The 17,902-nt window shown below is 41.5% G+C and overlaps 1 pseudogene; it reads right to left on the reverse strand.

Moving 5' to 3' along the window:
* The window catches only part of LOC123484415, a 44,311-nt pseudogene that overhangs the window by 3,174 nt on the left and 23,235 nt on the right, over positions 1–17,902 (reverse strand).

The following is a 17,902-nucleotide window of genomic DNA, read 5'->3' on the forward strand; positions in this document are numbered from 1 at the left end:
AACGTTTGACCCAAGTTAAACAATTTAAAGGCAATGCTACCAAATACTAATTGAGTGTATGTAACCTTCTGACCCACTGGGAATGTGATGAAAGAAATAAAAGCTTAAATAAATCATTCTCTCTACTATTATTCTGACATTTCACATTTTAAAATAAAGTGGTGATCCTAACTGACCTAAGACAGGGAATTTTTACTACGATTAAATGTCCGGAATTGTGAAAAACTGAGTTTAAATGTATTTGGCTAAGATGTATGTAAACTTCCAATTTCAACTCTCTCTCTCTCTCTCTATATATATATATATATATATATATATATATATATATATATATATAGCTATCACTGTAATGTCTGCACCTGTTGTATTCGGCGCATGTGGCCAATAAAATTTGATTTGATTTGATATACATACTCAGCGGAATTGTCAATTAAAAGTCTGGAGATAAGGCAAGAAGTGCAGGAGAGCTATGAGGAAGAAGCGAGACCTCTTCCGCCAGCTTAAGTAAAACAACACTGCTAACAACCATTTAAAATATGCCCAAGCAAGACAATCCTACAACCAGGCTGAGAAGCAGGCTAGAAGGAAGAGCAACGTCATGCTCAATTATCAGCTTACTGATAAGACCTTAACCAGTAGGAAATGGTGGAAGCACGTCAACTCCCTCTCTGGAAGAGCTGCAAATTCCCTGGACAGAAGCCCCCTACAGTCTGCTGTCTGAATATGGAACTGCCTCACAGAACACATTGTTGCTGATATCACTGACACTGGTCTTCCAGGCCTTCAAATGCCGAGCACATAGATATCAACTAACTTCACCACACGCCTTGTAGGATTGAGTCCTTGATCTGCAGTAAACCAATCAGGGGCGGTGTGTTCATTAGGGCGATATGGGCGACGCACTGCCAAACGGGAAAAGGAAGGGATTTTTTTCTAATCAATTATATCACGGCAACAGTAGTTATCAGTGTTCTAATCTAGACGTCTGATCTGCCACTAAATGTCCAATCAGGCTAAAGTCGTGCTTCAAATGGCCCCCGCCGCTTTTGGGGCGATTTCAGTCAGGTTGAAAATCGCCCAGAAGTCTCTCATAGCCTCTCATGTAATTTTTTTTTTTTCAAATATCAGAGCTTTCAATACAATCTCTATGGGTTCCGGGAGGCTTGCACTTACGCGCTCGTCATACGTAACATAACCATGAACGTAACTAAGAAAAGAGCGGGTAGCAGCGTCAATCAATTCACGTACTACTGCCCCAACGATGAGGTTAGCAAGAACCGCCACATCCTCAGCCGGCTAATCCAGCGTGTGAAGTTTTGCGGAGTGTTTGAGTTAGCTTTGCGAGGCAAAGATGAAACTGAGGGCTCCACCAACCCTGGTATTTTTCTTGGACTTGTCAACTTTGTGGCACAATTAGATGAGGTGTTTGATGACCATCTTAAAAATGCTAAAGTTTTCAAGGGCACATCAAAGACCATTCAAAACGAGCTACTGGAGTGTATGCTAGGGTCATGAGGGAACATATTGTGGAGGAGGTGAAGTCGGGCGAACTTCGTAGCTATCCAAGCTGACGGGACCACGGACGTTTCTACACAGACACAGCTGGTGCTTGTGCTGAGGTACATAGATAGCAAGAAGATTTTATTTTTTTCCTGGGGCTTTTTCACAAAATCATGCCCCACGTCGACATTCTGTACCAGAAGCTACAGGAAGAAGGACATCGATGCTGTCTTCATCAAACGTGTCCTCGACAGCTTCACAAGCAGTGTGCAGGCCATAAGGTAAGATTAAACAATATCATTCGATCTTTCTCAAAGCAGAGCTTTATTTGAAAATGTATGCATGAAAGGAGACATCATCATATTTACAAATCTATACAATTGGCCAGAATATGGTTGTTCATTTTTACAAAGCCATACAGATAGCTGTGTTTACCTTTTCTAGAAATTATTTTCAAATTCTGTTTTCAGGCAAAATGTCTATCACTGTTCATTTTCACAAATCTATACAAGAGGGCAGAATATGGAATATTACCAATAACTTGCATCAATGTTTTCAGTAGCCTCTATCAAAAGCTCCTGCTTGCTTGTTGTGAATTATGCTCAGGTGCACATATTTCCAATTCAACCATGAGGCCTTTTTGAAGCAAGTAATGTGTATATCAGTATTGACTTATATGCTGCCCCTGTCTTCATGTTGTTGCTGGACATATCTTTTTTTAAATGTGTGTAGGTCACCTAAATCATCCGAAAAATTGCCCCCCTGAGAATTTTTTTCAGGAGCCGCCACTGAAACCAATAATTGTCAATTGGATGTTGTCTGATATTGCTTTTTGTTCACAATTGCACCCAATAAAAAAAGCAAAAAAAAAGATGGATAGCTAATTTAAGGTGGTCCAATACTGATGATGATTTGTAAGCCATTTTCATCCAATACTGATATGAAAGCTGATATATCATGGCATCCTGATAGATACCGCCATAAACAGAATCTTTCTAGATCCTTTCATAATTGTTGATGTAGTTCAACAGTAGTGCTGTCAGGGGACATTTGAATCCCTCTCTGCCTCCAGTGATAGCATATTAGGTCATTTTAATAATGAAGTGTGAAGCATATAAAATGTTCTATATTTCCATAGTTTCCCTTTTAGTTTTCTAATGCAAATAGGTCATGCCTGAGAGACACCTGAAATCCCTGGCTCTGGTAGCTTGTCCAGCATTTGAGCACCTGGACGCTGAGAGAGAAGATTTCACTACGGAGCAGAAATGCAGTTCCAGTTTACTGAGGTGAGTTACTTGGCCTTTGCCATAGTCAACTTTCCTCTCGCTGCTCTCAACATATTGGCAAACTTATTTTAGTCCTTTTGCATGCTCCGTCCACACCGCCAGGCAGAGAGAGACTGAAACAGCCTGTGAAGATACCAGTGGGATCTATGGTGTGATTCACCACAGTCTACCTGGTCTCTGGTATTGCAATGGGAAGTTTGCAGCTAGAGCTCATCTTTACCTTTTATCTGATAGTGGGGTACACTGTATCCGGCAGCATGTCAAACTCTATTTGGATTAATTGTTTCTTCTACACCCAGATCGTCTTTGCCCAGAGAGCGCTCTTCACCTGGGTGAAGAGGAACATCAAAATCATCATCTACTGGGCCCTATTTATCGACAGGGTGTAGTTCTGTTGGTTTGACTTTGCTGTTGAACTTTCAAATATCGTTTTTTTTTTTTTCAAGATTTATCAGGAAAGATTAACAGCACTTATACATCAATGAATGGCCCTGCTTCTGGTCCTCCAAATGGCCTGTATTACACAAGGAACGCATATCTTGTTTTGAAAACAATCGCTAAAATGTTATGTCTCTGTCTGATGGTTTGGTTGAGTTGTGGTACGGTGCGCTACCTGGAAGACACATGAAGAGGATGAAAGAGAGTGGCAGCACCTTCTCCTCTCCCCGACTGCACAGTCAGATGAGGGTCACCATCGATGGGATCGTGCAAGGAATGCTCTATTTCTTTGCCGCGCTGTGGTTCTACATTCATTACTGCTGCAAGAATTGTTCCTCTACATACTTTGACATTACTATTCTCTGGACAGTCAGAAAAAAAGGGAAGTGGATTAGGTCAAAATCTGTAAAATGTTAACTACCTTTCTATTTTTGGAAGCATGTTATTGACACTACAGGCAAAAAAAATAGTTTAGGAGCAGTTGCTAACTAACTGTAAATAATTGTAGCTAGCTAACTAACGTAACTTTTTTACAGTTAGTTAGCACCAAAACGATGCCTCCAAAAGTGGCTCCACTAATGTTTACAAGCGTTTTGACAGTTTTGGTGGATGAATGTTGCTTTCGGCCCCACCTGGAAACCAATCTAAACGAAACACTGGCCGTGTTTGTTTTGCATCACCAGGTGCCCCTGGGGGGGCAGAGTTTGCACATTTTAGACCATTCCATTGGTCATAAAGTGGTGAAATCTCCACCCACTGGGGCACCGGGCAATGTAAAACGTGCGCACCCACTGGTATGTACAATGGAAGTTTCTACTCCAAGGGCCTTCTGAATGGTTACAATTTAAATGACAATATTTCTGTGTGTTCAGCGTTTAAATGCAGCTTCCCCCTACACCAGGGGTACTCAACTCTTACCCTACGAGGTCCGGAGCCTGCTTGTTTTCTGTTCTACCTGATAATTAATTGCACACACCTGGTGTCCCAGGTCTAAAATCAGTCCCTGATTAGAAGGGAACAATGACAAAATGCAGTGGAACTGGCTTTGAGGTCCGCAGTTGAGTTTGAGGGCCCTACACCATGTACCCACTTACTTGACTCCGTAGGCCAGGATGATGAGGCCTATCAGGACCCCTATGGACCCGTCCAGGTACCACACTTTGGGATCGTGCTTGAACACCTCGGCACTGATTAGGATGGAGAAGCCCATGACCCCGCCCACCAGGGAGTTGAAACCTGTAGATCGGAGGGAGGGAGGGAGGGAGGGAGGGAGGGAGGGAGGGAGGGAGGGAGGGACAGGTAGACAGACAGCTTAGTTTAGTCAACTGTATTATCCCACATGGGGAAATTCATTTGATTCCAACACACCATATAGTAATAGCTAGAACATTAACAACAACAATGAACACATGTATGAACATATATTTCATGAAATTACATGTAGTCTGCCACAGAGTCTTTATCCAAAAGTCCATCAGACAGACGGACAAACGATTTTGAATCCTTTTCTATTATGTCTCTCTCTTCATTCGATTCATATAAGAGCCCACTCAACTGGCTCTCTCTGCACCTCAAAAACACACCGACTGACGAGGACCTCTGCCAGTCTTTTACATACGTGTGAATTGACCAGACTGGGCACGTCAGTTACCTCAATAAAGAATATCATCTATGGCACTGCATTCCTAGGGCAATCTGCAGTTCAAACAACAACAATGGCACCCCGCCACTGTTACGGTAAACAGCTAAGGGATGGGCTATGGATGCAAGGACTGACCATCTATGAGATCAAAAATTATACTGAGGCACTATACAGTGCATGTTTACAATGACATTGATTAAAAACAATGGAGTAAAACTAGATTATATTATGGGTTCTGATGGGGGTACGACAGTTGAACTAAGCTTATGAAGCATTTATAAGTTATATTCTTAAAGAATTCATTTAAAAGTCCAAAAATGTATGTAGCAGATTGCCCCTTTTATGGCTTGTTCAATGTCATGCAGCACGAGGTAAGCTGGTAGGTAATTAACTCCCTATCTATTCTGCTAGCTGTCACTCTCACACACACTTTAATGAGCCCCACACACACACACTTTAATGAGCGAGTGTCTCCATCCAAAGCTGATCTTTCAAACTGGTTTGATGTCAGCCTGTCTGCCACAAATGTCTTATTGAAACGAGAAGGGACATTTTAAGGAGCTAGGGAGTTGTCCATAGAGACTCATAAGTAGTGAACAACTTTCTCAGGTGTCCAAGTAAATAGATGTGGCCCAGTACCTGAGGGTGGCCTTGCGGTTAAGGCCGCTGCCCTCAGCACATACTATATACGATTATCCTGTCCGTGTGGGTACGATTAAGTGATAATGCCAGAGAAGCCGGTGTTTGGAGGATATATTGGCACGAGTGTTGTTAGGCCTGAGATTAAGTCTAAGGCCGGCAAACAGTGCCAATATATCCTCCAAACACCGGCTTCGAAGGCATTATCACCGAGTTACCAACATATTAAAATAATGATTTACATATTTTCATGTACAAACGTTATTTTGATGAATTTATCAATACTATTTCATCCTTCCACAAGATATAGTTCGACACAAATCTGGGGTTGTTACCCAAACCGGCTGGTTGTTTGTTTGTTCTAATCTGTTCGGTTGCCAGAATGCGACCAAGTCAAGTCTTTTTGTTTCTGTATCTATGGTCATTCATTCTAAATGTTCTATTACCATACTGGCTTGGCAGCGTTCTTATCCCTTGCTTGATAGCTCGCCAACTACGACTAACTTACAGCCATGTCAAACAGTGCAGCCAGAACAACAACAAAGTAGCTGCATTTGCATTTGTTTAAGCTGTTTTTCGTGACAATCATTTGGATACATCCCTAACAATGAGCTAAACCTGCCCGATTTCGCCTGGCATAGAAAATGTGTCTCTCTCGTCAGGTCACTGTTATTCAGAGGAGCTAGCCAACAACACAGCTAACACAATAATTTCAAACTGAAGCTGGAAAGACTGCAAACTAGCTGACCTGTTTTCTATTGATATTTCTTTGTATATATCCATAAAAATTATGCTGATTCATGATTTCAACTAGCTGAGAAATCTGCCTGCCTGTCTGTCTCATCCCGGCGCATTCATTACTATCGACAGCTGGAGGTCGAAGGTGAATATTGAAACATGGTTGCAAATGTCGGAGAGACTGACAGCAAGGTTTATACAAATCTCTGCTGTTTAAATTAAATGTTAGTCTAAAAAGAAATGTGAGATAATGTCTAGATGCTTTTTTATAGTGGAGATCAAGTTTATACATTGCCTGGCTTTGTAATGAATGCTCAGGGAGAAAAAGGTGTAAATTTTGCGCAGAGCACGGCAGGTGTTTATTCGCCTTGAGAAAGCAGGATTGTGGTCGCGGGCAGGCAATGGTCATACACAGGTAGGCAAACAGGCAGGTGAATCAAAACTAGGACTGAAGACTATAACTGGTTCTCACAAACGAGCTAGGAAAAGGCTTAGTAGAGTCAAAACAAACAATACCTCACAAGGCACAAACAGAATGAATTGAACTAAATAAGGAGCTGATGAGACCAGTTGAGTAACTAACACAGGTGAAATCAATGAACAAAAATGCAAGACAGGGCTACGTTCAAGAACACAAAGAAACAGGGCTATGTTCAAGAACACAAGGTTGACTAAGAAAATAAATACAGAACCTTACAGGCTGGGCTGATGAGACAGTGGATTGCGCAGTCCAGATGGAACAGAGTAAATAGGCATTTAAACGTCATAAATGTAGCCGGTGGTAACTTGTGGAATAGACACCGGCTGGAATGCGGTTTTAACCAATCGGCATTCAGGATTAGACCCACCTGTTGTATACAGTGCCTTGCAAAATATTCATCCCCCCTTGGCGTTTTTCCTATTTTTGTTGCATTACAACCTGTAATTTAAATGGATTTTTATTTGGATTTCATGTAATGGACATACACAAAATTGTCCAAATTGGTGAAGTGAAATTTTAAAAAATCACTTATTTCAAAAAAAGTATAAAAAAATAAATAACGGAAAAGTGCTGCGTGCATATGTATTCAACCACTTTGCTATGAAGCCCTAAATAAGATCTGGTGCAACCAATTACCTTCCGAAGTTACATAATTAGTTAAATAAAGTCCACCTGTGTGCAATCTAAGTGTCACATGATCTGTCACATGATCTCCAGTATATACACACCTGTTCTGAAAGGCCCCAGAGTCTGCAACACCACTAAGCAAGAGGCACCACCAACAAGCGGCACCATGAAGACCAGGGAGCTCTCCAAACAGGTCGGGGACAAAGTTGTGGAGAAGTACAGATCAGGGTTGGGTTATAAAAAAATATCAGAAACTTTGAGCGTCCGCGGGCACCATTAAATCCATTATAAAACAAATTGAAAGAAATGGCTCCACAACAAACCTGCCAAAGAGGCCGCCCACCAAAACTCACGGACCAGGCAAGGAGGGACATTAATCAGAGAGGCAACAAAGAAACCAAAGATAACCCTGAAGGAGCTGCAGAGCTCCACAGCGGAGGGTGGAGTATCTGTCCATAGGACCACTTTAAGCCGTACACTCCACAGAGCTGGGCTTTCCGGAAGAGTAGCCAGAAAAAAAGCCATTGCTTAAAAAAATTACCAAATACGTTTGGTGTTGGCCAAGCATATAGGGAGACTCCCCAAACATATGGAAGAAGGTACTCTGGTCAGATGAGACTAAAATTGAGCTTTCTGGCCATTAAGGAAAATGCTATGTCTGGTGCAAACCCACACCTCTCATCACCCCAAGAACACCATCCCACACAGTGAAGCATGGTGGTGGCAGCATCATGCTGTGGGGATGTTTTTCATCGGCAGGGACTGGGAAATTCTTGAGGAAACCTGTTTCAATCTTCCAGAGATTTGAGACTGGGACGGAGGTTCACCTTCCAGCAGGACAATGACCCTAAGCATACTACTAAAGCAACACTTGATGGTTTAAGGAAACATTTAAATGTCTTGATGGCCAAGTCAATGCCCAGACCTCAATCCAATTGAGAATCTGTGGTATGACTTAAAGATTGCTGTACACCAGCGGAACCCATCCAACTTGAAGGAGCTGGAGCAGTTTTTCCTTGAAGAATGGCAAAAATCCAAGCGGCTAATGGGCCCAAGCTTATAGGACATACCCCAAGAGACTTGCAGCTGTGAAATCCTGCAAAGGTGGCTCTACAAAGTATTGACTTTGGGGGGGTGAATAGTTATGCACGCTCAAGTTTTCTGTTTTTTGTCTTATTTCTTGTTTGTTTCACAATAAAACATATTTTGCATCTTCAAAGTGGTAGGCATGTTTTGTAAATCAAATTATACAAACCCCCCAAAAAATCCATTTTAATTCCAGGTTGTAAGGCAACAAAATAGGAATAATGCCAAGGGTGAATACTTTTTTGCAAGCCACTGTAAATCCCAGCACCAAAATATGGAAGGAGAGTGCATGTCCACTCAGATACAAGTAATGCAATCTGCCTGCTACACAGTAAAGCATTCATAGGGATGCATCCAAAATGGCACACTATTCCCTATATGTTTTATTTGTTATTATTATTGTTGAACATAAAAGACTGTAAAAACACAAGAAAATCAGCTCCAAGTGATTTTAATTTTGGAAATCTGTTCCAAAGTATTCCCACGCATAATGAGAGATATATATGATCATATACTGTACCAGATGTAAGCAAGGTTTGAAATTATTAAGTTTTAGTCAAATATTATATCTGTTTGGGTTTCTTTTGGGCAGTTTGCATCTACAAATTATTTGTAATTATGTTCGGGCCCCTGACCATCCACTCAAAAAAAAATCGGCCCACAGCTGAATCTAGTTGATGACCCCTGCCCTATATCCCCCAATATTATTATTTATATTATTATTATTATTATTATTAGTTATTATTATTATTATTATTATTATATAGTGCACTAAGTAGTTCCCAATATATTCCACAGATTTCATGATGGTGTCTTTAAGGCCAATCACCTTCCATCTTCGTGCAATATGGGAATAGGGCACCATTTCAGACACAGCCATAGCCTCCTACCTTTTCCCATTTTCATTTTTCTCAATGATTCCCTATGGAGTTTTTCACCCTCGTTGCCCCACCTTCCCCCTTCTTCTCTGACTGGCCTGAACTTCGAGTGGGAGTGGCCTGGTCAGGCAGATGTATGCGTTGTTGCCACGGTGAAGTGGGAGGGACGAGTTCTGATTGGCTGCCTCGGAGTTAGGTAGCTCCCGGGGTGAAGTTTCCCCCTAGGTACAGATTAAAGATAATCTTCCCCTCCCCAAAATCGTAGTTGGAAAAATTCTAAACTGACCCAAGATCAGAGTCTAGGTGCAACTACACTGAGTTAGGTACCTACCGTCTGTGATGAGGGCTCTGCTGGTGAGCACCCTGCCCAGCATGAACTTGAACACGGACAGAATGACACACACCACGCCACTGACGATGGACACACTGAAGAGGAAGTCATCCTGACCGAGAGAGAGAAGCAGATGAGAGAGGAGAGGAGGCAGTGAGAGAGAGAGAGGTGATGAAGAGGGAGAGAGAGAAAAAAAGGGAGAGAGAGAAAGAAAGAAAAGAGTGAGAGAGAGAGAGAAAGGGAGAGAGAAAGAAAGAAAAAGAGTGAGAGAGTGGGTAAGTGTTGCATAGTACTTAGTGCCTCCGCAGTAGCATTAATATTGCACTATAGATTTGAAAGCATGAAAAGGTGCATCTCTGCAGGTTAATAGCCTCATCAGTCTCATTCAAATCCCCCCAGTGAAAAAATTCACTACTTTCATTCATCTGCTTGCTCTGCCCTCCTATTTAGCCTCACATTGAAGTGTTTTACCATTTTATTAAACAGTTTCATTTATGAGTTTTATTGAAAAATGTAAACTAAAAAATAAGGCTTCAGATAAAAAATTGTTTTTATAAGAATGCTGTAAGTACAGGAATTGTCTGCTCAGTGGGAAATGAATATCCAACTAGTAACTGACAACTGTGTGGAGTTTGGAGTTTGTGACAGAAACTATGTAAGCTTATTACAGTATTATAGTCCTGGGATTTCCTATGATCTTCTATCTAGAAGAACCCCTTGCCTTCTAACGACTCTTGTGTGGCCTGTGAGCGTCAGAGCAAAACAGGTTACATGTGCGTGTTCTTGAGAGTCTCAGTTTTTTCATATATGGGTCATAATAGTTAGTAGGTCAAACCATTCGCGTTTTTGTTGAAAGAACCGTTTTCGGGATCCGCCCTTGTCTTACAAACACCGCTCTAGCTCAGTACCGTTAATCACACAGCCTAATGGTTGGTATCAGCTGATGCAGAACAAATAGACCAATCAAATGCAACAAGCAGTCTGTTAGCTCAAACACCCAATGTTTACAAAGGGGTTAGAAGCCTAAATCTGCTGGCTTGATGTTGGGACTCAAACTTTCAAACAGGCAACAAAAACAGCCCAGAGATAGACTACAATTAAGTAGAGGACAGTGAAACCTGTAAGCCCAGTAACACACAGTATATTCCCGAGTCGTTGTTGAGCTTAGAAAGAAAAAACCTTTGTTCTATATTACTGAGATGTTAGTGCAGGGCGCAACATCCACTATGATGGGGAGGTCATGACCCCCTCACATTCTGAAATTCCATTACTAGTTTTATCATTGTACTGTGATACAAAAAGAGGCAACAGTGTTCTTTAGGACCATGCGGATGCCTCGCGGTCGGAGCAAGCTGTGTGAAATCAAACTGAAAGGCTGGTTTACCGGGAGAGTTGAGGCAGCTGCTGTCAGGGTGTGTGGCGCTCTTTCTATAGCAGAGAGCTAGCCAATAGTTAGCTAGCTCACTAGCTATTATTTTTGTCTCACTCACACTGGACCATAATCAATCAAAATGAAACCAGCAGCCAAGCGATTAAGGACCGATATTCAGGCGTTTTTTAACCGCAATGTGTTGTATAGCCATGTATTGCTCTGTAAATTTCCCTAGCTAATTCATTTCAACTTTGTTGTTCTCACACTGACACTGTAATACTGTAATATGCCGGAAATGAGCTTTAGATGACAAATCATTTTTGTTTATGTCCCACCCACTTCTAAAACCATTGTTGCCCCCTGAGTAAATATATGTAGTTAGCTATGAGTATACACAGTCTATAAAGATAACTGTTTATATGAGATCAACTTTTTTTAAATGCCATTGTTTTCTATGAGGATTTTTCAATTCATGAATTGAATCATTCCACTTCCTGTATTTACAGAATTGAGAACTGAATTGACCCCAATCCTGCTATGCTAAGTCTTCAAAAAGTCCTAGATGGTCCCAGATCTATTTGATCTTCTACGGCCGTAGAAGCTAGCTATACAGCACAAAGAGACCTGGAACCAGGCAAGGGAAGTCCTGCTCCCCCAATGACTTCTTCTGACACTCCTTTTAAGATTGAAAATTCATAGCACTGAGGTGCTTCGGTTGAACAAAGCACCGGCGTGGCATTTAAAAAGCCATCTGAGGAGATGAGATGGGAGATGGCTAAACAGAGATTCAGGGCCGTATGGAGGAGGGTGAGTCACTCTCTCTCATGCACAGTTGCGTCGCAAATGGCACCCTTTTCCCCATCTAGTGCACTACTTTTGACCAGGGTCCATATGGCTCTGGTCAAAAGTAGTGCACTATATAGTGGATAGGGTGTTGTTTGGTATGCAGACAGAGACACACTCAACATTCTAACACAGTGCCTGACATTTACAGTTGGCAGGCCAGGCTTTTCTGTGAGGAATCAAATGCACACTTCATAGGCTGCGTCCCAATTCTCTACCCTTCTCCCGAAGTGTGCACTTGTCTTATCTTACGATGGTAAATCTATCCAGCCAATGTAGAAGGTGTGTCCAATCCAATGTAGAGGTGTGTCTCTCTTAAACTGAATTTGATACACCCGTTTGAGCGACAGCCCCAGCACCCAACAACTCAGGCCCTTTTCTCACTATAATATGGAGAGTCTGAGGAGCGGGGCTGGCGAAACAGAATTCACATTTTCAATTCACATTACATCCTTACCTTACCTTTCATTGTGGCTGTCAATGCGACATTCTTGGTCCACAGCTCAAATTGACCATAAATATCACAGTAGCCACTACCAGTAAGAACAAACTATTCAACAATGACAGAAATGTTTCTTCTAAAATATATTACACTGTTGAATAGTGCAACCAAACTCATATTACACTCTTGAATAATGCAACAATTCACAAGCATGTGCCAGACAATTAAAGGGTATATTTTCTCGTCTGTAGGCTACACTCATTACATTTTAGCTTCAAGACAAAAGCACAGAGTTGCTATAGCAGCATGTCTTCATCAAGTAACGTTAGCCTATCAAAAATAAATGATTAACCCTCTCATGCAGTTGAAATCGGAAGTTTACATACACCTTAGCCAAATACAATTAAACTCAGTTTTTCACAATTCCTGACATTTAATCCTAGTACAAAATCCCTGTTTTAGGTCAGTTAGGATCACCACTTTATTTTAAGAATGATGAAATGTCAGAATAATAGTAGAGAAAATGATTTATTTCAGCTTTTATTTCTTTCATCACATTCCCAGTGGGTCAGAAGTTTCATATACTCAAATAGTATTTGGTAGCATTGCCCTTTAAATTGTTTAACTTGGGTCAAATGTTTCGGGTAGCCTTCCACAAGCTTCCCACAATAAGTTAGGTGAATTTTGGCCCATTCCTCCTGACAGAGCTGGTGTAACTGAGTCAGGTTTGTAGGCCTTCTTGCTCGCTCACGCTTTTTCAGTTCTGCCCACACATTTTCTATAGGGTTGAGGTCAGGGCCTGTGATGGTTACCCCAATACCTTGGCTTTGTTGTCCCTAAGCCATTTTGCCACAACTTTGGAAGTGTGCTTGGGGTCATTGTCCATTTGGAAGACCCATTTGCGGCCAAGCTTTAACTTCCTGACTGATGCCAGAGTGCAGAATAACTGGCGAATTCTGACGCTCAACACCCGCTGAATATGGCGGTGTCAGTAAGCGTTGGCAAAAAAAACTTAATTAAATTGTTACCAGCAGCAGAGTTGCAGTCACCATGTCTTTGGATAACATAAAAACAGCCCTAACCAGCTCTGCTAGGGCGCAGGTAAAATGGTCAGAGTGAGCTGTTCTCTCATTTGTGTCTGGAAGTAGTCTAGAAGCTGCCAGCGTTAGCCGGTTAGCTTGGTGCTTGACTGCTGTTGGTGGCTCGGATCAGCTGCTTTTCGGCTGCGTCCAGTAGGCACCTCCTCACTCACAGTCTGGACTAATCATGATCCTATTGGTGTCACCTGTGTCTACCTGTTCACCTGTGTATTTATGCCCCTCACTTCCCTGTGTTCCCTTGCTCAGTTTTCTCTGCTAGTTTCTCGATGCCAAGCAGTGAATCAGTGTCTGATTGCCGGGGCGTATGTACAGGTACTTGAGAAGTGTTCTCCCTGTTTCATTGTTATTTCAGTCATTAGTTAGTATTTCGCATTTTTTGCTGTCAGCCTGGTTTTGGAGACCAATTTGCTCCTCCTTTATTTTATCGTGACAAGTCCAATGATGAAAAAACCCAAACACCAGAAGTGCTTATACATCAATGGCCTTAGGCTACCTTGTTTGCTTTCTATTATTAAAAACGGGCTCTTGGCTTTGACTTAAGTGAATGTATTCTCTCCTGATGTTTCTACACAGACTGACTGCTGTTTATTGCCTGGCAACAGAGTAATGCAGCTAGCTATTCTAGTAGTGTGAATGCCACGGTTCTCTCTTCACACCTGAGCTCTGCCACATTCCTCCTTTAATTACCCAACAGGAAGAGAGAGACCACAACAACTTGTTTCACTTCACAGATCTCTCTGTTTCTCTCTCTCTGTTTTCTCTTGCTCGCTTTTCTCTCTCTTTCTCTCTCTTTCTCTCTCTCTCTCTCTCTCGCTCTCTCTCTCACACACCAACAGCTGCCAGATAAACACTTATTTCTCTTCACAGATCTAGTTTTTTCTATTTCTCTCTCATACATGTCTGTCTCTCGCTTGTCTCCCTCTCTCTCCCTCTGTCTCTCTCTCTCACTGTGTTTCTCTCCCTCTCTGAGCCTCTTCACAGTACTACCACTTTTCGTAAAAATACAGTCGGCTACACATATTGCTCAAATGTTAAGCGTGCGTACTTGCTGCGTCTCGACCGTTACCTCGAAGGTAGCACACGACACTAGCCCGACAGTTGCCCCCGTTGAAGTAGGGCAGTGTAAACAGAATTGTCTTATTTAGCCAACAGTCCTACAGTATAAATGGTAATAAAAAAAAGTATCATATTTGAGACTTGTTTTATTTACTTGTTAACTAAAATTGCAGTAACAACCTGTTACATTTTTAAATAGTTACAGTAGCTGCCGGCTGCACTGAGCCATGTAAAACTATGGAAGCCCATCCCCACCACCAAAGACATGTAAAATGTTTTTCATTTGTAACATTGTGTGGTGATTTCAAATGGCACCACAGGTCCCAAGTGGTGGGGAGGAAATCGTTTTTCCTGATCTGGTAGTAGGCTAATATAACCAACTCCGGACCGTGGTGCAGCGTGTGACATAGTAATAAATCAGCTGTAAAAAAATGTTTTATATGGGCTATGATGGGACCAGTAATTTTTAATCAGGTCATATGGTTTAAAAAAACTCCTTGCCCTAGGGAGGATGAAAACATTAAAACTCTTTACACAGACAAAAAGACAACAACTGCGATAAATAAAACTAACAGGGCTGAGCTCTCACTGTATGCCGGGATTTGCATCGTTGAGGCCTTTGCATCTGTAATTAAAAATATACTCATACAGATATGTCATCACTATTGTGTTGATTGATTAATTCCCGATGTCACAGGAAGGCCAAAAAAGATCATCAAGGACATCAACCACCCGAGCCACTGCCTGTTCACCCGCTATCATCCAGAGGTGAGGTCAGTACAGGTGCATCAAAGCTGGGAGCGAGAGAATGAAAAGCAGCTTCTATCTCAAGGCCATCAGACTGTTAAATAGCCATCACTAGCACATTGGAGGCTGCTGCTGCCTATTGAAATCACTGGCCACTTTAAGAAATGGAACACTAGTCACTTTAATAATGTTTACATATCTTGCACTACTCATCTCATATCTATATACTGCATTCTATTCTATAATATTCTTCTGTATCTTAGTCCACGCCGCTCTGTCATTTGCTTGTCATATATGTATATATTCTTTAAATCCCATTCCTTACTTTTTTGTGTGTATTGAGTATATGTTGTGTAATTGTTAGATATTACTGCACTGTCGGAGTAAAGCATAAGCATTTCGCTATACAGAAGATAGGCTCCTTTTGGTAAAAGACAGTCCATATTACAACAAGAACAGCTCAAATAAGCAAGAGAAGCGACAGTCCATCATTACTTTGACATGAAGGTCAGTCAATACAGAACATTTCAAGAACTTTGGAAGTTTCTTCAAGTGCAGTCTCAAAAATCATCAGGCGCCTATGATGAAATTGGCTCTCATGAGGACCGCCACAGGAATGGAAGACCCAGAGTTACATCTCTGCTGCAGTTCATTAGAGTTGCCAGCCTCAGGAAATTGCAGCCCAAATAAATGCTTCACTGAGTTCAAGTAACAGACACATCTCAGCATCAGCTGTTCAGATGGGACTGTGTGAATCAGGCCTTCATTGCTGCAAAGAAACCACTACTAAAGAACACCAATGAGAATAAGAGACTTGCTTGGGCCAAGAAACCACGAGCAATGGACATTAGACCGGTATACATGTGTCCTGTGGTCTGGAGTCCAAATTTGAGATTTTTGTTTCCAACCGCTTGTGTCTTTGTGAGACGCGGTGTGGGTGAACAGATGATCTCCACATGTGTATTTCCCACCGTAAAGCATGGAGGAGGAGGTGTTATGGTGTGGGGGTGCTTTGCTGGTGACACTGTCTGTGATTTACTTAGAATTCCGAAGGCACACTTAACCAGCATGGCTACCACAGCATTCTGCAGCGATATTCCATCCCATCTGGTTTGGAGCTTATAATAAATGCCATTTAGCAGGCGATTTTATCGACTTACAGTCATGCATGCATACATTTTACTATCCAAGCTGTGTGTAAATTAAAAAGTGAAACAATTATAATAGGATATAAAGACACAATTAAAATAGGAAGTGACCACACCTTTTTTGCTCATTCTATTACAGTGGAGGCTGGTGTGTGTGGCTTAGTGGGACTATCGTTAGTTTTTCAACAGGACAATGACCCAACACACCTCCAGGCTGTGTAAGGGCTATTTTACCAAGAAGGAGAGTGATGGAATGCTGCATCAGATGGTTCCTGGCCTCCCACAATCTGCCCGACCTCAAGCAAATTGAGATGGTTTGGGATGAGTCGGACGGCAGAGATGGGAAAAGCTTAGCCAACAAGTGCTCTCACATATGTGGGAATGCCTTCAAGACTGTTGGAAAAAGCATTCCAGGTGAAGCTAGTTGAGAGAATGCCAAGAGTGTACAAAGCTATCATCAAGGCAAAGGGTGGCTATTTGAAGAATCTCAGATATAAAATATATTTTCGATTCGACACTTTTTTAGTTACTACATGATTCCATATGTGTAATTTCATAGTTTTGATGTCTTCACTATTATTCTACAATGTTGAAAATAGTCAAAATAAAGAAAAACCCTTGAATGAGTAGGTGTTCTAAAGCGTTTGACCGGTAGTGTATATACCTAAAAAATATGGGGGATTCAAAATGATGCAGACAAATTACATTGATCGAAGCTACAATCTATCTGCAATATGAAAGCTGATCTAACCCCTAAAATAATAATAAATAAAAAATAAAAAAAACTGCTTGTACTTTTGAAAGGTAGGCCTACTGTACTTTTATATTCGTATGAGAGGGTTAATCGTTCATTTTTGATAGGCTAACATTACTTTATGAAGACATGCTGTTATAGCAACTCTGTGCTGTTGTCTTGAAGCTAAAATGTAATGAGTGTAGCCTACAGACGAGAAAATATACCCTTTAATTGTCTGCACATACAGTGCTGTGAAAAAGTATTTGCCCCCTTTCTGATTTTCTCTATTCTTGCATATTTTTTGATACTGTATTTTGTACTATCAGATTTTTCAACCCAAAACCTAATATGGGTGACATGGGTCCCATTATGCCTAGCAAAAACCAAACACTGCATTCCACAGTAAGAACCTTATACCAACGGTCAAGCATGGTGGTGGTAGTGTGATGGATTTGGGGATGTTTTGCTGCCTCAGGACCTGGATGACTTGCCTTAATAGAAGGGACCATGAATTCTGCTCTGCTATCAGATAATTCTATAGGAGAATGTCAGACCATCTTTCTGTGAGCTGAAGCTGAAGCGCAGCTGGGTCCATGCAACAAGACAATGATCCAAAACACACAATCAAATCTACATGAAAATGGCTAAAAAGCAACACATTTTGAAGTTTTGGAATGGCCTAGTCAAAGTCCAGACCTAATCCCAATTGAGATGTTGTGGCAGGACTTGAAGCTGAGCAGTTCATGCTTGAAAACCCACAAATGTCCGCTGAGTTAAAGCAGTTCTTGCATGGAAGAGTGGGCCAAAATTCC

Source organism: Coregonus clupeaformis, unplaced genomic scaffold (genome assembly GCF_020615455.1).
Source record: "Coregonus clupeaformis isolate EN_2021a unplaced genomic scaffold, ASM2061545v1 scaf0305, whole genome shotgun sequence".
NCBI classification, from domain to species: domain Eukaryota; kingdom Metazoa; phylum Chordata; class Actinopteri; order Salmoniformes; family Salmonidae; genus Coregonus; species Coregonus clupeaformis.